Source organism: Lepisosteus platostomus, unplaced genomic scaffold (assembly GCF_059453375.1).
Source record: "Lepisosteus platostomus isolate fLepPlt1 unplaced genomic scaffold, fLepPlt1.hap1 Scaffold_47_H1, whole genome shotgun sequence".
NCBI classification, from domain to species: Eukaryota; Metazoa; Chordata; class Actinopteri; order Semionotiformes; family Lepisosteidae; genus Lepisosteus; species Lepisosteus platostomus.
Window position 1 is genome coordinate 150,497 of NW_028291667.1, and position 21,876 is coordinate 172,372.

A 21,876-nucleotide genomic window follows, 5' to 3' on the forward strand; every position below is an offset into this window, starting at 1 on the left:
GATTCGACCCCATGCCTTAACCACTCGGCCACCTCGTCAACAAAACTGGGCTGTCCTGACATGGGTTGGCGCACTCCAGTTGATCTTTTTCTTTTTTTTCCCTCATACTCGAGGGTCATTTTCCTGTTCCACATGCGATTTCAACATTTTCCTTGGGAGATGTCAAGCCAGCAAGCCACTGCTGTGGTTCAGTGGCCAGTGTGGAGTTCAGTGGCCCTGCTGTACACAGAAAGCACATTGAGCTCCTTGGACATGAAAAGTCCAATAAAAGCCATTTGTCATCCTTTCTCTTGGTGTCGATGTTGCTATTGTATGTAAAGGTGGCAACTTGCTCAGCGAGCAGGCGGAGCACACACCGAATGCAGATGTGTCTGAGTGGTGTGTCCAAGTGGCTGCAAAAGGACAGCACTTCCGGGGCGCCGTGGCTTAGTTGGTTAAAGCGCCTGTCTAGTAAACAGGAAATCCTGGGTCCGAATCCCAGCGGTGCCTTTTTTTGTTCTGTGTTCTCAAACAGAACTGGTCATTATGGACAACCGCATACGTCTAGACTTAATTAAATGCAAGTATTCATTTCCTGTCTTGAACGACTTGTTTTTCTTAAAATGGATGCAACTTGCAAAACATGAAATACAAACCTCGCTAATCAGCGCTCGCAGCTGGCAAAAAAAAAAGAAGTCAGCAATGTTTTTTTCTTTAACCTTAAGCCTGCTAATGGAGAAGAACCTAGTCGCCATATCACATACATCCGTTTCAACGATAAGAAGGTAACAACTATCCTCACTCCAGAGTAAATCTCACGTTGAGGGCATATTTTTTTCCACTTTACCATGAGTCGGGCTCAGCTGCACAGAGGCGAGAGCAGAGCAATGAGGTCACGGGGACAGGGGAGTCACACGCTGGCGGTTTGAACACGCGGAAGAACACTGAGGGATCCACAGTATGTGGACCCTCCGTGCGCCATCATTCCACACCAGACTCTGAATCCTGCCATCCGAGTTAAGATCTCGGCGGAACCTGAGGCGCAGTTCTTTCTTAAAACGTAATCTGGTGAGCATTTCTAGAATCGTACTTGTATAGATGCAGCCTTTAATGTGTTGCTAGGTTAAAATTTATGACTTCTTGAACTTCAGTAGGCAACTGCCCTCTTGATTTCGGATTTAATTTCTTTATTACAGGGGCGCTTTTATGATGAAAGAGTCATGTTCAGGTACTTTGCTTGATGGAGGAAGCTCATTTTGGACTCTGTGATCTGCTCACCTGGAAAGGTCTGCTGTACTACTACAAGAGAGAAGTAGAGTCTGGAGGAAGGGACAATTTTATGATGCTTTGGAAGGTAATGTTTCTTTTTTCTTTGAAATCGAAATGAATCAGAATATCAGTGCAAAAGACAAACTCTTGGTTTGGTTTAAAGAGATATGGTTTTAAAACAGACAAAATGTAGAAAACAGGTGTTTCTCACTTTTGGAAAAGAATGGACCGGGGGTAATATTTTACTAGTTGCAGTGCTAAGCTCACTGGGTTACAGTCCTGCAGTGTCACACCAGGGCCAGTGGCGCAATGGATAACGCGTCTGACTACGGATCAGGAGATTGCAGGTTCGACTCCTGCTGGCTCGGGTCGTTTTTAAACACATCAGCCTACTCCCTAAGTAGCCTGTGCTACTTACTGCATTGTAATCGTACCCAGTAAGAGATTTCCTTCATGTAAATGAACTGCACCTGACAGCTTTAGAAAAACACCTGGGCTCAGTACGGTGCTGAGAGCTCAAGTTGTGTATAATGTAATAATTTAAGTAGAATAGATTCTAATAATATAATGATCCAGTGTGTTGCACTACTTCACTGCTTCACTGCTCTATGTCGTCTGGAAATAAATCCTCAGACTGCTTACTGCCCTGGGCATGTACCAGTAAATTACAGGAACACATCTATATATCATTGCGTTGAAGCAGGAGACACAATCACTGCAAACACATCCTAAATACAGTGTTCCAGCACCTTTGACCTCATCCAGAACGTATCATTTCTTGAAAGGAATTGCTGTCCGAATGCACATCTGAATCCCAAACAGAATCTCTAGTAAAATACGATCATTTGTGAAACAGGTAAATGTCTCAGGGGCCCATTCCTCATTCTCAAGACACATGTATGCAGTACGTACACCATGCATTGAGCAATAGGTATTAAAGACACCACAGGTAAGGTTAGAAGACATTCTGACTATATTCTAAAATATTGGACTTATATTCTTATGATGGCAGACATGATACTGTGTTTAAAACCGGGGTTAATGGACATTATATGACTGTCAATGCTGTTTTGTTTTGGAGACTCTTGGCTGCCTATGTGGTACAGTGCAGCGTGAAGAAAACATTTTCCAAAACTGTGTCAGCTCAAAAGTTGTAAGAAAACCTCTCCAGCTGCTTTAACTCTCTTCATTTTTGTCATTTAATTGTCTGTCGGCACTATGTGGTAGCGTTGCATCACAACCCATCTCACCACGGAAAGGAACCTAACAGCTTTTGTAAGAGAGGAGAAAAGGACCTGGCCCGTACGGGGCTCGAACCCCAGCCTTGGCGTTATTAGTACCACGCCAAAAAAAAAAAAGCGTCGACATTACCTCTTTCAAAAGGCTTCACTTTCCTAGTCACATTCCATGGCTCATTGAACCCTGGCTGTTTCCTCCAGCGGTATAGTATTGCAGTTAGACAGCACGATGCCTGCAAGACTATGTCGCGCTCTGACGAGACTGTCAAAAATTGCTTTCGCCGATTGTATTGCAAACCGGCGGAAGCGGGGTATTGGGAAAAGTTTTCAACTAGCAATAATCGCGCCTCGGCTAAACCTCACAGGCTACGATACTGCCAATGCGCAAAGCTGACGGTTGCCAGGCAACCGCGGGGATCCTATGGAAATCGTTATCAATCGTCTCATGGCATGTCGTTGCTGTAACGCTTCATATTTGTCGTCTTCTTCTTCTAGCTTGAGGTTTTAAAGAATTTCATGACAGACAAGGGCTCCGTCGGGAACAAAGGGCGTTGTGAGAAAACCGTTGCTTATTTTCAGCAGCAGAAATACAACCCTTTAAATACAAGATGACAGAACAATGACGAAGGGCATGCCGGGAGGAACTCATGCACTACAGAGGAAAGGGGGCGGGCACGTACAGTTCACATTCAAGCCACAAGTACTCTTCTCGGATGTTGCACAAACAAATCCAAACGTCCTGAAAGCATTGCAGCATGTTTGTGTCCCACTTCCCGTGGCTGCAGGACGACTGACACGAAGGGACAAACACAATCTGTGGCGTTTAGCGTGACATAGTCTTGCAGGCATCGTGCTGTCTCACTGCAATACTATACCGCTGGAGGAAACAGCCCGGGTTCGATGAGTCTTGGAATGTGACTAGGAAAGTGAAGCCTTTTGAAAGAGGTAAAGCACTGCACAACGGAATTGAGGGAGAATCTTACAGGGGATTCTGAGCGGTGTCTGCATACACGCAGTCCGATACGGGTGCTGAAAGCTTGAGCTACTCTTAATGTCATGCTGCCTTTCCTCGGAGTAAATCTGTTACATTGAAAGAATGCTTCTCGCAGGTTCAAAAAGGGACCCTTGTTAATTGGAGAAATCAATGATTTCGAATGAATTCTGTATGCGTTAAAAGACAGCTATACACAGAAAACATGCAGGACACTGCTCATGATGTTTCCCGAGCCGAAACACAGTGCGTTTTTCAAAGCCATCTGACAAAGCCCGCCCACTGAAAACTGCAGCAGATCGTGTAAAGACGTTCAACTTTGTAACTACTGCACGCACAGGAAGCAGAATAAATTCCTCTTTTCAAACTGTCAAAGGTTTGCTTTGTGAACGCTGCAGGACATCGCACAATCTCTTTTGAACGGGGACAAACAATTTCTTATGGGGCGCAGTAAGTACAGACGTTTAAAGAGCTCCACTCATGCCGACGATGCAGCATGAAGAAGCGCAACCTAACGTTTGACAGACAAAAGCCGGGCGCCGCTACGAGCAATATGAAATCAAACTGACAGCACACGGCGTTTCGCGCTGACTCAAAAGTGATCTCGACAGACGCTGTTCTCTGCATAACGCTGAAAGAGCTAAAGAGCGTTTCTGTTGAGACGTAACAAGCTTGTTTCTTTCTACCATGATGTTACCATGACAAAATCTGTCTTTAAACACCTTGCTCAAAAATTGCTTTCGCCGATTGTATTGGAAACCGGCGGAAGCGGGGTATTGGGAAAAGTTTTCAACTAGCAATAATCGCGCCTCGGCTAAACCTCACAGGCTACGATACTGCCACTGCGCAAAGCTGACGGTAGCCAGGCAACCGCGGGGATCCTATGGAAATCGTTATCAATCGTCTCATGGCATGTCGTTGCTGTAACGCTTCATATTTGCGGCCGGACACTTCCCGCCCCCCAAAGAAAAGAGCGCCAATCAGACAGGCTGAGACCGAGGACTCGCAGAGCAGAAGGCCACAGTCGCCGTAATAAGAGCGATTGTGAGCGGTTTTGTTTTCTCTCTTTGACCAGCCCAGCTGCGCCCCACCCAAGGGCAGGGAAGCACAAAAATTGTATGGAACTCATTCATGCTCCTCTCCATGGAAATCTTTAGTAAAAGGCAAAAGATTTGTACGAGATGAAGAGAAACCAGAGTGCGTGGCTGGACAGCTGCAGGAGCCCAGGCCGCCTTCAAGTCCTCTGCCCTGCCGGTCGTGGTTGGCAATGCACCTGGCCTTACAAACGAGCCAGTGGGGCCCGTTCAGCTCCGGGCTCATCGCCTGCGGCTCTCTGCTTATCTGGCAGGGGAGATACCTTGATCAGCCTGTAGTTGGAGTAGTTGGATTGTTTTCTTGTTTTGTGGAAGCAGTGTTTGTTTTGCAGTTTGAGATGGCAACCTTTGGATCCCGCAAGAATGCTGTACGTTTTGAGCTTTTGGATGACCTCTTCATGGATCGTATGCAGTTCAGCAGAAAAGTGTTACAGAAGGAACTTGGCTTTGAACCTCGGCACTTGTATTTCATCTTCGCTCTCCCAGGTCAGAAAGCATTTGAGGTTGTTTTTGCTACCTATTCTCTGTTTGAACAATGTGTGGATGTGTTTGAGGCAAAAAGAGGGAAAGTTCCTGCCCTTGAGAAGATCAACTTGCAGCCTCTGACACAGAGAGAGAGGTTGTTATGTTCTCGGAAATGGCAAAGACGGAGGACATTCACACCTGGCTTAAGCAGTACTGCACCATCCACCATGGAACTGAGGTTAGAGATGTTGACGGTATAAAAACAGGAGCAAGGAAATTCGAGGTTCGCTTGCTACCGGACAATGTCAATGGAGGCTTAAGGCACCTGCCCTCTACAATCCAGCTGGGCGCCTGCAATGGCTATGTTTTTTATGTGGGACAACCAAAGGTGTGTCGGCGCTGTGGTGCTGTGGGACACCTGGCATCGTCCTGCACTGTGAAATGCTGCAAGACCTGTGGCAAACAGGGACATTAAGCCTCTGACTGTTCAATGCTGCCAAAGTGCAATTTATGTGGCTCGGAAGGACACGTTTTTAAGAACTGCCCTCACGCCTACGCCTATAAACTCAAAATGAGAAAGGATGAGGCAGTGCTTGTTTCAGCCAAACCGGCCTGAAAAAGCCAAAGCAAACAACAAGTCAAACAAAGAACCCTTGTTGGACAAAGAGTCTCAGCCTCCAGCCAGGATCAGTCCTGCTGTGGCTCCGGGGCCGGTGGAAGAGAAATCCACTACGCCCCCACAACCGCAGACTGCACCAGACAAGCACGAGGGTTTGAAAACCCCAGAGAACAGCGAGGACCCCTCCCCCACTCCTGCTCCTCAGAACGAGGGCCAGTGTGGGGCCCCCCGGTGGAGCGGGTCCAGCGAGGATACCCAGGATTCAGCGGAGCTGCTTTTCTCAGACTCTGCAAGTGCTACAGATGCCCTCCTCTCCTCCATCCAGTCCATCACGGAGGATCTGCAACAGCTGGTGGTTGAGGGGGAAGAGGAGACTGGTGCATCGGCTGCACCCCTTTCCCCTCGGTGCTCCCAGGAGCTGGACTTGAGGAAAAGGAAAAATGACTCTGTTTTCTCCCCGAGCGAGGAGGAAGGAGAGCATGGCGATGGGGACAGCTGGAACCCCTCCACCCCTCCTTCTACCCCCTTCCTTGAAATGGACTCCGTGAACGCTTTTACTGCTGCCACCCTGATGAAGGCTCATTCAGAGGATGGCTGGCAGGAAATTGGTAAGAAGAAAAAGAAAAAGAGAAGGTAACAGGTGAGACCGAAGAGAAATGTGTTTTGTAAAGACTGGTTCCACTTTCTTATGTAATATGGCTCTAAACATAATTTCTCTTAACACCAGAGGTATCAATGACAGAGTTAAATGCCAGTGTGTCTTTGATTACCTCCAGCAGAGAGAGGGAGATGTGTTGATGTTGCAGGAGTGTGCTTTAGCCTATCAAGAGAGGTATAAAAGCTTTGAAGATAGGTGGGATAAAGGGCCTTCTGTTTGGTCAGGGGACAATAACAACAGAGCCTCTGGCGTGGCCATTCTTTTCAAAGGATGGGCTTTCAAATTGAAAAGTATTCAGAGGGTCATAGATGGCAGGTTGCTGTGTGTGGATGTGGAATGGGGGACCGTTAACCTGCCGCTAATCAATGTGTATTGTCCTACTGACGTGGGAGGAAGGGTGGAGCTACTCAAGGCACTCTCTCCCCTATTGTTAAGTAGCACAGACGTGATAGTGGGAGGGGATTTTAATTGTATCTTAGAGCACACAGACAGGCAGTCTAGCTCTCCGATAAAATTGGATTCCAGCTCACTGGCCCTGCAAAACTTAGTTCAAGACTTTAAACTCTCAGACACATATAGATGTATATATCCCACAACAGCAGGATATACATGGTCAGGGAGGAATAGCAGCTCCAGAATTGACTATTGCTTTGTCTCAGAGAGAGTGAAAGTTGTTGGGGTCACTCTTCAGCCTGTCTTCTTCTCAGATCATCAGGCTTTAGGGTGTAGAGTGGAACTCCAGGGCGGGACTGTCTTTGGCCCAGGCCTCTGGAAACTCAACACAAAGCTGCTAGAGAACGAGGGGGTAGTATCCCGCTACAAGGAGAAACTATCACAGTGGCTGTCCTTGCAGTGTCTGTACGGGTCAGTAGGAGAGTGGTGGGAGGAGGTGAAGATGAGGACAAAGGCCTTTTTCATGGCTGAGGGAAGGAAGGCTGCTGCCAGACGGAGAGGAGTGCTAGCCAGGAAACAGAGGCAGCTGCAGCGTCTCTACACGATGCTGCACAGTGGCTTCGATGTGCTCGAGGATATCACCCTTTTAAAAAAGGACATCCGGAGCATAGCCAAGAAAGTAGTCGAGGAGTGCTGTTAAGAAGCAGAGTGCAGTTCTTGGAAGAAAATGAGAAGTGTACTCGCTTCTTTTTCAGGAAAGTGGTAGGCTCCAAGTCTGTCATGGAAAGTGTAGTTGATGAGGAGGGACGAGAGAGAACAGAGCCGAGTGCTATCCTCTCCTGCACCGAGGCCTTCTACTCAAGACTGTACAGCTCTACAGAGGTAAAGGATGAAGAAATTCATTTTTTTACCTCAAAGCTAGAAAACGTTTTGAGTGAAGAAGATAGGGAAGTACTTGAGAGGGATTTGACAGTAGAAGAGCTGAGACAGGCTATGGAGAGCTTACAGAAGGGGAAAACTCCGGGTGCTGACGGGCTCCCTAAAGAATTTTATTGCACCTTTTGGGATCTGCTTCAGGATCCGCTACTGCTCCTATTCGAGGAAAGCTATAAGACAGAATTGCTGCCTGACTCTTTAAGAGAAGGCACTATCTCTCTCTTGTTTAAGAAAGGAGCAAAGAATGACATAAAGAACTGGAGACCCCTCAGCCTGTTAGGCGTGGACACTAAGATCCTGTCCAAAGCCCTTTTCCTGCGCCTACAAAATGTAGTGGCCTCACTGGTAGGGAAAGAACAGACTTGTGGGATAGTAGGACGCCTGATGAGCGACAACCTGGCCTTGTTGAGGGATGTCTGTCTGTACTCAGAGGATCGCTCCCTCCCTCTGTGCGTTTTAGGTGTAGACCTAGAAAAGGCCTTTGACCGCCTAAACCGGCAGTACTTAACATCGGTACTTGAGCACATGAAGTTTGGCCCCATCATGAGAAAGTGGATTAACCTGCTGTACACAGGTAGCAACAGCAGAGTAATGGTTAATGGCAATAGATCACACCCCTTTGAAGTCTGTTCAGTAGTGAGGCAGGGCTGCCCATTATCCCCTTTGTTATTCGTTTTGGCTACGGAGCCCTTAGCCTGTGCCTTGCGCCAGGATCAGGCCATTAATGGGATACCAGTGCCTGGAAGTGGGGGAGGAGAGGTAAAGACATCTCTATACATGGATGACGTCACCCTGCTCCTCTCTGACAGTACCTCAATTAGCAGAGCTCTGCAGTGTTGTGAGCGTTTCTCTTTGGCTTTCTCTGCAAAAATTAACAAATCTAAGAATGAGATTTTTTATCAGAACTGGAGGGAGCCAAAAGAAGGACATGATCTCAGGCTGCAAGAGAAGAGAATTAAGGTCCTGGAGAATTAATTCCTGGCTTGGCATCTCCCAAGGAAAATGTTGAAATCGCACGTGGAACAGGAAAATGACCCTCGAGTACGAGGGAAAAAAAAGAAAAAGATCATCTGGAGCGCGCCAACCCATGTCCGGACAGCCCAGATCCCTCGACGAGGTGGCCGAGTGGTTAAGGCGATGGACTGCTAATCCGTTGTGCTCTGCACGCATGGGTTCGAATCCCATCCTCGTCGCGCTCCATGTCTGACACGTGTGCCCGTTCGGCGTTGGCCCTCCTGTCATTTGCTCCGGTTCTAGAGCCGTGCATTTTCTAGCGGTGGCTGAACATGGTATAGTAGGCTAACGTCGGTATCGAGCAGTAACAGTAACGGTATTTACGTGCCGCTGCTGCCAAGTGGCTCTGGGTTGAGACCGCGTTTTCACTTACTTGCAACGCAAACGGAGAAAGCGATTTTTGACGGTCTCTCGAGAGACTGCGCTAGGTGTTTAGGGATAGACTTGTCAGTTCCCCCTGGGATGGTGGCCTCTCAAATAGTTTGTGATTCCTCTAGACGTTTATACAGTAGAAGCCTGCTTCGTGGCTTAAATCCAAGCTAAGGAAACGAGTTAGAGGTTTGATGCAGAACTGCGAATTCAATTAAGGGGAACACTACAGTACATTGCACTGTATGTGTGAGGAAAGCTGCCCCCTTCAGTCCCTTGTCGACCGAACAGAGGACTGTAAAGGATACTGCCAAGAAACTTAAGGATGCTGGTTGGAATCCAGCTCCAAAGAAGCCCCTTTGGGTGTTATGTCATCAAAAAGTAAGAACAGCGAATCTCCCTTTGATCAAAAGCGCAACAGAGCTGTTTTCCGTGGAGCAGGTTTCAGACCCGTAGACCTGTTTTCCCAAACGCGAATCTCCTGTTTTAGAAGTGCTTTGGGCGGTGTAGCGGCGAGGCTTATTAATAAGAAAGAATTAAGTGTTTCTGAGCTTTCCCAAATTAGGCCTCATCTCTCTGTTCATCTCTGTGGTGCAGCCACAGAGAAACTATTCATGCAGGCTGATTTAAGGTTTCCCTTGATAAGGGACAGCTCCCAAAGGGGGATGCACTTAGCTAAGCCTGGCTATCATGATCAATGGTCATCCATTGGCGCCTATCTGTCTAGGGAGTGCCAGATGGACATCTGGACTGCATTCCTAAGTGTCAGGAGTAAGTGACTCATATCTCACCTTGATCAACCAATCAGGGACTGGTAGGGCCGAGTAACCCACGTGGGACTCTGATGCCCATGGAACTTTCAGCCAATCAACGAGCTGAAGTTCCTCCAGGTAAAAACAGGCAACACAGAGAGCCTGAGAGATTCAGTGGGAATTCAGTAGAGATTTCTGTGGAGTTTTCTAAAGGGAATTCAAAGGAGAATTCCAGGGCAGGACAGCCCAGGAGCAGAAGGCTCCCAAGGGCAGGACATTCTCACAGCGCGCCTCCTGACCATCCTGAGACTCAGCCCGGACAACCACGGAACGGCCAGTGTGTCCGAGTGCCAGAACTTTCCTTTGTTCTAAGAGTCTAAAGCGGAGGTTGCCAGAGAGTAACCAGAGGATCCACCCGAGGTTAGCACCAGCAGCAGGCCTCGTGAACAGGTCGGAACTGTGGACAGTTGAATCACTATTCAGAACTAGCTCTTCATCAGGAACGAACCGGTCTTCTTCTTGACTTGCTGGGACCCACAGTCATCTTTTCTCCTGTGCACAAACTTTGCTAGTTAAAGCCAACACTAACTAGCCGGTCAGTGAGCATCAGCAGCGCACCGTCGCAACCCGCACAGCACAGCCTGGCACCTAGACAGAGAGCACGGATTGGACAGCAACAAGCCTGCAACTGTTTCTTTGTGCCCGCAGGAGATCTGAATCCCCAGAGATTGGATGAGTATTCAACTTCACTGCATTACTGCTCGCGAATTCAATTGTTATCCCAACCAGTTGATATCAATTCAATTCCTAAGAGTTATGTACTTGTTTTCAGTATCTAATGTAGAAGTTATTACCAGGTTCATTTATGAAATGGTCTAAATGAATGATATACTGAATGTATGTCCTCTTGATATGTGTAACACTTTGTAACTGACTGAATATATACCTTTTGTATTCTGATAACCCTCTCGATAAGATCTGTTCGTTTTACATGCATATTCTATGTATTGTAACGCCCTCGCCTGGTGGTGAGGAGGAAGCGCCCCTAGGCGCTCGTAGTACCGCTGGGCATGCTAGGAGTGGTAGCCGGAGTGCGGTCTACGCGAGAGAAGCTCGCCCCACACCCAAAGTCCGTCAAGGCCCCCTGCGCCCTGTGGGAGGCCTTGGAGGTAAAGGACGGGGTGCTGCGCCGGGGGTGCCGGGTACCCTCCAGTGGCGAGGTACGGTGGCAGCTGATGGTGCCTTGGTCGCTCCGCGGGGCGGTGCTCCGAGCAGTGCATGGCCAGCCGGGCGTGGGGCACTTTGGCGGTAAAAAAACCCTGTAGCGCCTCCGAGGCCATTTTTATTGGGGTCTTTGCCACCGGGACGTGGAGTGGTACTGCCGAACGTATGCAGTGTGCGTGGCGCAGAAGGGTCCCCCCGAGCGCTCTCGGGCCCCCCTCCAACAACACCAGGTGGGGGCTCCTATGGAGCGGGTGGGGGTGGACGTTTTGGGCCCGTTTCTGCGCACCGAGGCCGGGAACCTCTACGTCTTGGTGGCCATGGATTATTTTATGAAGTGGCCGGAGGCCTACGCCCTCCCGGACCAGAGTGCCCCCACGGTGGCCGATGCACTGCTGGAGGGGATGTTTGCCAGGCTGGGGGTGCCGGAGGAGTTACATAGTGACTAGGGGCGTAACTTCGAGTCCCAGGTCTTCGCCAGAGTGTGCCAGTGCCTGGGGATCACTAAGACGCGGACCACACCTCTGCATCCCCAGAGCAACGGGTTGGTGGCGCGGTTTAATCGTACGCTCACCACCCAGCTGGCCACCCTGGTGTCCCGGCACCAACGGGACTGGGACCGCCACCTCCCCCTTGCACTCTGGGCGTATAGGACCGTGGTCCAGGAATCCACCGGGTGCACCCCAGCCTCACTCATGCTGGGCCGGGAAATGTGAACCCCGGTGGACCTGGTCTTCGGCCCGTCGCCCGGAGACGGGTCGGCACCGCTGGCTGGACCGGACTACGAATGGGACCTGCGGCAGCGGATGCAGCAGGTGCACAGCTTTGCACGGACCCACCTGACACAGGCGGGGGTCCGGCAGAAGCGGCACTACGACCTGCGCTGCAGGGGGCCTGCCTTCCAGCCCGGGGACTCGGTTTGGGTGTACAACCCGCGCCGCCGCAAATGCCTCAGCCCTAAGCTGGCGCCGTCGTGGGAGGGGCCCGCTGAGGTACTCTGGGTGGTGGGCGAGGTCTGCTACCGTGTCCGGTTGCGAACACGGGGGAGAGTGGTGGTCCTGCACCAAGACCGGCTGGCCCCCTACCAGGCCCGGGAGGAGGAGCCGTGTGGGGAGGCTCTAGAGGACCAGCTGGGGCTGGAGCCGGCCGATAGTGGGGCGTCCGTGGGTCGCCAGCCGTCACCGTGGCCAACGGCTTCTCACACAGGGTTCCACAGCAGTTAGCCGAGTACGAGTACAGCCTGAGGGGGGTGTTCGACGTCGGCGAGACGCCAGACGCTTCAGGTTTTTAAGGAGTAAGAGTGCAGGGGGTCTAAACCTGCGATCCAGTGTGTTGAAGTATTTCACAACACTACCCCTAGCACATCTGGAAATAAATCCTCATAATGATTATTGCCCTGGGCATGTACCAAAAAATCACTGAGCATATATATATATATATCACTGTGTTGAAGCTAGAGACACAGAATAAGTGCAAACACATACAGTGTTCCTGCACCTTTGACCTCATCCAGAATGTATCGTTTTTTGAAAGGGATTGCTGTCAGAATGCACAACTGAATCCCAAACAGAATCTCTAGTCAAATATGATCATTTGTGAAACAGGCAAATGAGTCTCTCAGGTGCCCATTGCTCATTTTCAGACACAATTATGCAATACTTTCACCATGCGTTGAGCAATAGGGATTAAAGATACCAGAGGTAAGGTTAAAAGTGATTCTGAGGTGCAACACATCAGTGATACAGCTAGGCATCTGAAATGCGGGGTTTGAGAGCCCTTCAGGGAACACCGTACCCTAAAGGTACCAAAAGTCCACTAGTATAAGCATTAAGTCACTGTCACCCCTGTTACAATGTGATTGCTACATATCTTCATTTCTTTGGTTTTTAAGGAGTAAGAGTGCAGGGGGTCTAAATCTGCGATCCAGTGTGTTGAAGTATTTCACAACACTACCTGTAGCCCGTCTGCATTCTGATTATTGACCTGGGCATGTACCAATAAATCACTGAGCATATATATATATATATCACTGTGTTGAAGCTAGAGACCTTTATGTAATATTATGATGCTAAAATGTCATTTTCACATATATTAATGTAATAAATGATTGCTTATGCTTTATAAACAAATCTAATTAAAATAAAAGCTTACGTTTTGTATTTAACTTGTACCATAGAACATGATTTGCTTTGTATTTCAAGCCCACAAAGTGTCCAACTGACGCACTACATGATAATAGGAAGATTATCACATGCATATCGGTATTATCTTTCTTATGAAAATGCATTCCTTTCATTACCTTTTACTTTTTAAAATGAACTCAAATTGTGTATAATGTAATAATTTAAGTAGAATAGATTCTAATAATATAATGATCCAGTGTGTTGCACTACTTCACTGCTTCACTGCTCTATGCCGTCTGGAAATAAATCCTCAGACTGCTTACTGCCCTGGGCATGTACCAATAAATTACAGGAGCACATCTATATATCACTGCGATGAAGCAGGAGACACACAATCACTGCAAACACATCCTAAATACAGTGTTCCAGCACCTTTGACCTCATCCAGTACGTATCATTTCTTGAAAGGGATTGCTGTCCGAATGCACATCTGAATCCCAAACAGAATCTCTAGTAAAATACGATCATTTGTGAAACAGGTAAATGACGGTCTCAGGGGCCCATTCCTCATTCTCAAGACACATCTATGCAGTACGTACACCATGCATTGAGCAATAGGGATTAAAGACACCACAGGTAAGGTTAGAAGTCATTCCGACTATATTCTAAAATATTGGACTCATATTCTTATGATGGCAGTCACTTATGATAGTGACAGAGACGCTGTGTTGTAAAAGGGCGCTGTCTTTTGGATGAGATGTAAAACAGAGGTCACAGCGAGCTGAAAAACACGTTTTGAAAAGTGTGCTTTTCCTGCCCCAGAAGTTAAATGGGGGTGACCAAAGTTGCCCAAACGTGTTTATTTCTGCTGAAAAACCCGTTTTGACAGCTTCTGCACAGTGGGGTTAAGGGCTGACTCAGTGGGCTCTAATGAGCCAGGCAGCTACATTGGGATTCCAAGGTTTGAAAAAATACGTTTATTTCGAGCTGAAAAACAAGTTTTGAAAAGTGTGCTTTTCCTGCCCCAGAAGTTAAATGGGGGTGACCAAAGTTGCCAAAATATGTTTATTTCTCTGTCACTATGCTGGGGAATTGGGACCCGCACAGACCTCAGGGTGAATGCCCCCCCGCCGGCACCATTAACACCGCTTCCAGCTGGAAGCTTTGTTTTTCCCTGTAGCTCACCCTCATCCGGGTACTGACCTGGCTCACACCTGCTTAGCTTCAGTGGGTTTTCAGTTGCAAGTTGCAAGGGGATGCAAGTGATGGAGCCGCTCGCTGCAAAAGCTACTGCATTGGCCGGGAATCGAACCCGAGCCTCCCGCGTGGCAGGCGAGAATTCTACCACTAAATCACCAATGCTCAGTGCCTGGACCTTCAAAAAAGACGCTTTTTTGGTGCTCTGTGCAAAACGCGTCGACATCTGCTTCCAGCTGCAAAATGCCATTTGCAGACGCTGAAGAATTTATTTCCAAGGCAGCGGGTACAAGCGATTTGGCGTTTTAAAACCACCAGGAACAGCAAAGAGGTGCGCTTCTTTGCTTGCGCCAGAACACAACGACAGGAGGTGGACAACGTAGTCGGCAGGATTCGAACCTGCGCGGGGAGACCCCAATAGATTTCTAGTCCATCGCCTTAAGCACTCGGCCACGACTACAGCAAACCCCGCCGCCGCTGCGTTCTTGCTACAATCTTACCTGGATCGCGAGGCGCCGGCGGAAGCCTATTTCAAAGTCGTTCTCCGTTTCAAAAAAACATTTCCAAAATACAAGCCTTGCAGACAGACACGCCTCAGAGGACTTAAGGGTGGCTTCATGTCGGAATGATAAAGTCTCCCCGTCCGGACATGAAAATGCAACTTTGTTACACACAAAAAAAGACTTTCAGAGGCTTCCCGGATGTTTCCACCAGATTAAAATATTCACCGACGCAATGTCCATTCTGGAAGTCTGGTTGAAGCGGTTGAAGCGGTTTAGTCGGGATTTGTTCACCGTCCGTGTAGAGAGCCAGAAAGTTAATGTTGTAGTGTTTAAATTTGAAGGGGTTTTGTGTAAAACTGCCGCTGAATGCCGCTTTGTCCACAAACCCCAAAATTACCACTTTGGGTAACTGTCCGAGAAAGAGGTTTTCTTGGTTACACACATGGCTCCCTGCAGGCAGGCTGAAGACTTTCATCTGTACGCGGTCTATGGGGTATTTAGGTATTTAGTGGTGCGACCGTCAGGAGTGCTTCGGCGTTCACAAACAAAGATGCAGAGAGTACGCTCAGTTTGTGTTCTCCGATGTTGTTCATTAAGCAGAAAGCATCTCTGTTGCGCGTGAGTTTTATTTTCAGGTCTACGCCATTCAGTAGTCCCAGTGGGCAAAAGACGTATAATATACGTCTATTAAACGCATACCTTAGACGTCTAAATGTGGTCTACAATTCGTCTAGAATGAAATTCTAATATACGTCTAAAGTTATACGTCAATTATACGTCTATGTTTAGACGTTCATTATACATAAATGGTTGGAGTTCTATTATACGGATAAATTTAGAGGACTATTATACATATATGGTTGGAGTTCCGGATAACTTTAGAGGTCTATTATACGGATAACTTTAGAGGACTATTATACGTATATGGTTAGAGGTCTATTATACGTATACCTTTAGAGGTCTATTATACGTATAACTTTAGAGGTCTATTATACGTATATGGGTAGAGGTCTGTTATACGGATAACATTAAAGGTCTATTATACGTATATGGGTAGAGGTCTATTATACATCAAAGATAGATTTTATAGGCGTAGAAACAAGTAAACCAAGCCAATGATTAGGTTTAGAAATGTATTCTGAAAATACACATTCACACCTGAAACATATGTATTTCAAATTATACATTGTATACAATCAATCAACAATCAACATATGGGCAATAATCATAAAAAACACAACTAGTCTTAAACTTCAGCTACAAATTCTGGTAACATGGCAATATACAGTATAGTAATGACAAACACAAAACTAATTACATTAACACACTAACTCAAAACCACATTTTGATTCAAATATACATTTTAAAATGTACAACTTCTATATTTCCAAGAAAAAAAATATTACAATGGAAGTTAAGACGATTTTTGTCCACTATTTGCAAACCCTGTCTAATTGTCCTAACAGTTAGAACCAAAAACCTATTATTTTCAGTGTCCAGATCTCCTGGCCCCCCGTCTTTCATATGCATTCTTCAAGTAACACATTGCATGCTCCTTTATTTCTTTTTCTGTTGATGTAGGGTGGGACTTCAGCACCGCAGCTAGGAGAAAATTGTATAATATTACTTCCCAAATAAATGATGATTATCTTCTTTAGTATAATCTAAAAAGTGAACGGTTTACTAAGCTCAAAACTGAAATAAATGTATAAAATTTGGCTTGCATCATAGCAGTTGAGCAATAAAGTCTGTCCTAATTAAAGAGTACCCAAAGTTTGAAAGTACAACATAGAATAAGAATAGAGAAACGGCAAAACAATTTTGTGTCATCTTCCCCATTCACACTATTTTATGTGCCATTTTTTGCTTATTCACGTACTATTTTTATCAAAATAATATTAAGAAAGATCTGTATGTATTCAGATAGTATTATTATTGTTCATACTTACTCGTCAAAAGAGGATTGCTGAGATATTTGCGGATATACTTCTACGTTTGAAAAACGTGTCCAAAATTGTGACCAACGAATACTAGCAATGCATTGTGGTATATAACCGGAAAATATGCTGGGTTCGATATTTTCTCAACGTATGCGTTTATTAATGTTGTCGATATTATGGTTGAAATATAACATTGATAATACATCGCGGCTATGTGCCCCCTGCTATGAGCTGATGTGCAATTTTAACGCATGTAGTTAGTAAGGATCGGTCACTGTTGTATGGTATTATATATAATGACATTATGGAATAGGATGGGGACAGGCCTGGCATCACGGGGGGAGGGGGGAATGTTGCCCCTTCAGTTTTGGGCAAAAAGATTTACCTAACTTAATTTGCGCCCTAAAAAATAGTTGTACTTTGTCAATGGTCAGACAACACTAAATGACACGAACAGTCACTCAGTCTGTTTGATGGGCAGGAGGGCTATCCGTCCAGGAGCTGCACATATCAGTGTCGTTATTGAGTGTCAACATTACGATCCTGTTTGCTCAGGTGGACCGATTCCTTGCAGTAGTTTATCATTATACTTAAAATCGTTATATAACTAGGACTAGTTATAGCAGTCTGTGCTTTCTGTTGGTTTTACAACATTTTTTCTTAACAATTCAGAACGTCCATGTAGCTGCAAAAATGAACGCTTATGGTACTTTTCGCTCCAGGCAATACTCTCCAGTGAGAGTGACGAAAAATGTGAAACTGAACTTCATCGCAAATACCAGATTGCTAGTCGATATCTTCTATCATAAAGCACTAATTAATGGCATAGCTGCGAGATTTCATTTGGGTAGCTGCACCGTACAGCTCCGTTTCAACCGAAATATCACCCCCGCTCAGAATATCAGACGCCCCCCTACAGATTTTTCCCCGGGCACCGCGCACTGATGGGGGACGGGGTTTCCAGGAAATGGTATCAACTTTTCTCAAGAAAATAAAAATAGAAACTCTATAGGCACTCAAACATTTTACTGTTTTTTTTTTCAGGCAGGTGGCAAGACCCCTCCGCAAAACCCTTGTATGCCAAGCTGTGGGCATTGATTCGTCGAATATACATATATTCACGCCGAAAATACGGCTATACGTATATATACGTCGCCTCGACGTATAATCAACGTCGAATTGCAACCGTAAAATCGACGACATTAATAAATGCATATATAACGTCGAAAACACATCTAACACTAGGAGTATACGGCACTCTGCACAGTGTACGAAGTAAATTATTTTCGCAGTAATTAATTTACACGTGTATAATAAATATAGTAAATATAATTAATTACTGCGAAAATAATTTACTTCGTACACTGTGCAGAGTGCTGTATACTCCTAGTGTTAGATGTGTTTTCGACGTTATATATGCGTTTATTAATGTTTATTTCACAGTGTCGTGCACCTTTTCATTGCTCTCGCTTTCAGAGCCTCCGCACGGCACACGACTCGACATCAGGAAGCACATTGAAGTGAAAGCAGGGAGCGCTGCGACATGCACTGTGCAGATCCCGCCACACTAAGAGGTATATAAGCATCAAAGGCAAGTCATTCCGAGTTGGTCGTTTGTGTTTTCCGTTCAGACGCGAAATGCTGAAATGATCTCTCGGCTCCTCGGTTGTCATTTCTGCTCCGTAAAGTAATCACAGCACGAGTCGGCTTCCAGCACGGTGGGTCGGGACACAATGCCGGGGGTCGGAGAGCGATGTCTTCCTCGTTAGTACAGGACCTGTCACCTGTCCCCACCTGTCACGCGGGAGACCGGGGTACATCAGGACGCGCATTGAAGTGAAAGCAGGATGCGCTGCGACATGCACTGTGCAGATCCCGCCACACTAAGAGGTGAGTGGGTCTGTTCGATCACAGCACTAGGCGAATCCCCAATCCCCTTTTGTGCGTGGCGACAGAAGAAGTCTGGTCTGTTTCCGCCCGGTTTCGATCCGGGGATCTTTCGCGTGTGAGGCGAACGTGATAACCACTACACTACGGAAACTGTGGTCAGATGTGCCCAGCGGCCCAGCGCTGAGCTTCGCCAATGCGATTCAGCTGCTTCCAGTGCCTTTATTGGGGTGCGCTGATGGACCGTGCTGTCTCTCCAGAGACCAGCACGCCTGTCATGGACGGAGCAGGAAAGATGGCGCCACATTCTACAGCCCTCTCCACGCAATCGACGAAATCGGGCTACTGAAGTGGAGAAAATCGCCTCTCCAGAAAGTGCAAATATCATCTTGGAGAGTATAAATCCTATTGCCGAAGGTCAGCCCTGTCTACCAGAGTGACCCTCCCACCTCCTGCAGCGATGGTCAGCTCGTCTCACACGAGAGAAGTTTCGGCTGGAAACAAGCGCCCCCTCTTCTCGCACGTTTTGCACGTTGAGTAGTTTTAATGCGGCTCCTTCGTACACAGTGCTGATCTTTTGGAAAGCAGGAGGCAAAATTTACACGTTCCCATACCGGGAGTCGAACCCGGGCCGCCTGGGTGAAAACCAGGAATCCTAACCGCTAGACCATATGGGAGTGCACAACCCTTCTGTTCCGGGCATCATGCAAGCAAACTACAGAAATATGAGAAAACACGCAAGAGAGTTGTCACTCAGAGTGTCGAAGGGTCGATGTATACTGGGGCTCAGTTGAAATGCAACGTCAGGACTTTCCCGAATTATGTCACACGAAGAGAGCACAGCCTTTTCCGCCCTGCCACGTGTGTATCGGTAACTCGCCGTGATCGTATAGTGGTCAGTACTTTGTGTTGTGGCCGCAACAACCCCGGTTCGAATCCGGGTCAAGGCAGAATAGGGGTGTCTGCTTTTACTACTTGCACGAATGAAGGCAAAAAAAAGCCAATTGATGTGAACGAACGGCGCTTTACAGAGGAGTACTGCCTGACTGGATCGTTGATGAACGACAGAGACCACTCCGACCTCTTCTCGGGTTTCTTCAATGACTTACTAAGGATCTTCTTCACATTCGCCCATGCAGGGGAAGCCAGTTACACCAAAGCAAACGCAGGAAAGTGCAATTCAAGCAGAGACCAGGAGGGACTTGTTTACACCGAGAGTGGTCGGAGAATGGAACAATGCGCCCAGCCCTGTTGCTGGAGCCGATTCTTGATGAGATCTTGGGCTCACTAAGAAGCCCCCGCTGGATGCTAATCTTTCTGTTGTTGTTGCAGGTCCTGCGCTGCTTTTGAGCCGACAGAGCTCGTCCTGATCTGTCGGCACAGCCCAATTGCAAATGATCGGCTCCGCATACAGAAGGAACGTGCGTTTGGTACAAGAGTGCATGAAGGCACCGGAAATACATTGGGAACAAATGACCGGTCGCTCAATACCTCTGTGAAGTACAGGAGCGTGCAAAACGAGGCTGTTTCCGCCCGGTCTCGAACCGGGGACCTTTCGCGTGTTAGGCGAATGTGATAGCCGCTACACCACGGAAACCTGCAGGGACTGCTGCTGGTGTCTCGCTTGCGTTTCGGGCTGAGAAAGGGACGCGTCACTTTAGGCAGGGGGCGCTGGAGAGAGGAACAAAGGGCGCGATGAAACAAAACACCGAAACCCGGGATCTTTAGATCTTCAGTCTAACGCTCTCCCAGCTGAGCTATTTCGGCGGTGCACAGAGCCCACAGCCACCTGCTCCAGCCTTCCTGTGTTGCGGCATGAGCGCACCAAGAGTAGCGGGAGAGTGTTGCAGGAACGTCACTCAGAAGGAAAGCCACCCAGGTGCGCCCTCTGAGCTCTGTCCAGCGCTTCTTCCTCGCATGGACTCCTGCCTGCGACGGGCAGGAAACAATTAGCAAGAACAGAACAACACCCCATGGGTGTCTCATGACCACACCTTAGGTTGTGACACGTGCAGGTGTGAGGGGTTGCCGGGCTACTTTGGAGCAGAGCTTGGGTGGAGGGAGGGCAGGAAAGCAGACAAAGAGGTGACACCTCAAGGTCTGCACGATCACAGCTCTCCGCCGCCCCAGGCTTCCGCTTGATAAGCTGCTGGACACACCCGCCCCTCCTCACACAGACCGTGGAAAAGCCCCCGAGTCGGAGGGCTCTCTCTTCCTCCCAGGAGCTCTTGGACACGACGCACAGACAGGGTGCGGGGAGCCGCCGCCTGCAAACACGGCTCCAGGCAGGACTCCACTCCGTAGGAGCCGCAGAGCAGAGGAGATGGGGGCAGCTTAGCTCCTGTGCAGAGACCTGAGCTGCTGTTGCTGCAGACGCTGTCTTTTCTGCACTCGGGGTAGGAGTGAATGTTGAGTTGCCCTTAGAAATGAAGCAGAGTACTTCAACGGCACGGGTGTGTGTGTGTGCGTGCGCCCTGGTGATTCTGGGAGACAGATCGAACCTGGGCTAAGAGAGAGGAGGCTTAGCCCTCTTCCATTTGCTACTTCAAAGTTGTACAACCCATTTGTATCTGCTAGGCGGCGCAGTTGTCGTGCACAAAGAACGCTTTGAAAAGCGTCCAAAGCAAGTCATTCCGAGTTGGTCGTTTGTGTTTTCCGTTCAGACGCGAAATGCTGAAATGATCTCTCGGCTCCTCGGTTGTCATTTCTGCTCCGTAAAGGAATCACAGCACGCGTCGCCTTCCAGCACGCTGGGTCGGGACACGATGCCGGGGGTCGGAGCGTGTGATGTCTTCCTCGTTAGTATAGTGGCAAGTATCCCCGCCTGTCACGCGGGAGACCGGGGTTCGATTCCCCGACGGGGAGTAGCTTTTCTTTTACCTCCTTAGAGAAAGGACTGCCTTTCACTTCTCTGTTTTCTAACACAGCGTCGTGCACCTTTTCATTGCTCTCGCTTTCAGAGCCTCCGCACGGCACACGACTCGACATCAGGAAGCATATTGAAGTGAAAGCAGGGAGCGCTGCGACATGCACTGTGCAGATCCCGCCACACTAAGAGGTGAGTGGGTCTGTTCGATGCACAAAGAACGCTTTGATAAGCGTCAAAGGCAAATCATTCCGAGTTGGTCGTTTGTGTTTTCCGTTCAGACGCGAAATGCTGAAATGATCTCTCGGCTCCTCGGTTGTCATTTCTGCCCCGTAAAGGAATCACAGCACGAGTCGGCTTCC

General features: G+C 47.9%; 8 non-coding genes across 8 annotated transcripts; 2 read left to right on the forward strand and 6 right to left on the reverse strand.

Annotated features, from left to right (window-relative positions):
- Nucleotides 1-2,736: 2,736 nt before the first annotated feature.
- Nucleotides 2,737-2,878, reverse strand: LOC148633346 (U4 spliceosomal RNA). Its single transcript, XR_015933954.1, has one exon. It is a non-coding gene; the product is annotated as a U4 spliceosomal RNA (small nuclear RNA).
- Nucleotides 2,879-4,186: 1,308 nt separating this feature from the next.
- LOC148633347 (U4 spliceosomal RNA) lies at nt 4,187-4,331 on the reverse strand. The gene has a single exon (XR_015933962.1). It is a non-coding gene; the product is annotated as a U4 spliceosomal RNA (small nuclear RNA).
- A 230-nt stretch (nt 4,332-4,561) lies between these two features.
- Nucleotides 4,562-4,678, reverse strand: LOC148633348 (U5 spliceosomal RNA). Its single transcript, XR_015933983.1, has one exon. It is a non-coding gene; the product is annotated as a U5 spliceosomal RNA (small nuclear RNA).
- Nucleotides 4,679-8,753: 4,075 nt separating this feature from the next.
- trnas-gcu (transfer RNA serine (anticodon GCU)) lies at nt 8,754-8,835 on the forward strand. Its single transcript has one exon. It is a non-coding gene; the product is annotated as a tRNA-Ser (tRNA).
- Nucleotides 8,836-14,412: 5,577 nt separating this feature from the next.
- trnag-gcc (transfer RNA glycine (anticodon GCC)) lies at nt 14,413-14,483 on the reverse strand. Its single transcript has one exon. It is a non-coding gene; the product is annotated as a tRNA-Gly (tRNA).
- Nucleotides 14,484-19,253: 4,770 nt separating this feature from the next.
- On the reverse strand, nt 19,254-19,325 carry trnae-uuc (transfer RNA glutamic acid (anticodon UUC)). The gene has a single exon. It is a non-coding gene; the product is annotated as a tRNA-Glu (tRNA).
- An 847-nt stretch (nt 19,326-20,172) lies between these two features.
- On the reverse strand, nt 20,173-20,245 carry trnav-aac (transfer RNA valine (anticodon AAC)). Its single transcript has one exon. It is a non-coding gene; the product is annotated as a tRNA-Val (tRNA).
- A 1,196-nt stretch (nt 20,246-21,441) lies between these two features.
- trnad-guc (transfer RNA aspartic acid (anticodon GUC)) lies at nt 21,442-21,513 on the forward strand. The gene has a single exon. It is a non-coding gene; the product is annotated as a tRNA-Asp (tRNA).
- Nucleotides 21,514-21,876: the final 363 nt, after the last annotated feature.